This window comes from Nicrophorus vespilloides, unplaced genomic scaffold (assembly GCF_001412225.1).
Source record: "Nicrophorus vespilloides isolate i.1.1-1 unplaced genomic scaffold, Nicve_v1.0, whole genome shotgun sequence".
Classification (NCBI taxonomy): domain Eukaryota; kingdom Metazoa; phylum Arthropoda; class Insecta; order Coleoptera; family Silphidae; genus Nicrophorus; species Nicrophorus vespilloides.
The window spans coordinates 763,950-764,938 of NW_017095935.1; positions in this window are offsets into that span (position 1 = coordinate 763,950).

Below are 989 nucleotides of genomic sequence, written 5' to 3' on the forward strand. Positions count from 1 at the left end.
AAAAAAATGTAACAAGTAGTAATTTAATTTGAAATTAAATCTCATATTTTCCATCCGAAACTTTTAATTAATTGGGACGTTGACGAAAAGAGTGAAACAATTCAATGGAATATGCTCAGACTCTTAATTTCCCAATTTAATTAGTTCTCGTAACGAAGCGTTCCGAAAAGAATTTTCAAGGAAATAATACCAAGATTTCTTGCAGTTCGTGGTGCAATTTTATTTACGATAGAAACCTTATATGAATTATTCACATATTTTAGTTTGAATACCAATATCAAAATTTCTGTACTTTTCATCTCACATTAAAACCTATATTATTATTTTGCCTAAAAAACCTAACATAAATATTCGAAATATCAATATAAAAACTTATTATCCAACAGCAAAACATTAGAAATAAAAAAATATAACTAACATATATATTTAATATAACATATTATAATGTTATAATATAACATTAGGGACAAAAATATAGATTGATGTTTCGATTTTTCCTCTCAAATTACAATGTTACAACTAAAAAGTTTTAATTCAGTTTATATGTATTCTACACTGCTGTTTGCGAGGAAGCAACGAGGCAGAAAAATAACTGGAAGTATGTGGAAATGATTTCCTGTTTTGTCACGGACGAAATAATTTTCCGAGGATTTATCTTCAGGCGACATTGTGAAGTGCACATTTAAATATTCATGTGAATTAACTTGGTCTCGTAAAATTTCAACGAATATGTTATTTTAATAATATAAATATATTTTTTTTAGTTATTTTTCAATTCTGCTCTTGTTATTCCATAAAACAGTTTGCGCTGCTGATGTTTATTTTTAATTAATTAAAATTGTGTTGGTGTATAAACAATAATGAAACGTTTTCATATGAATCAGGTTCATATAATAATCGAATAATGGAATTATTATTCTTTAAAAAACCGCTTGAGTACACAAGTTTCAAGAAGTTTGGCAGTTCACGAAACTTAAGGAGTAACTATA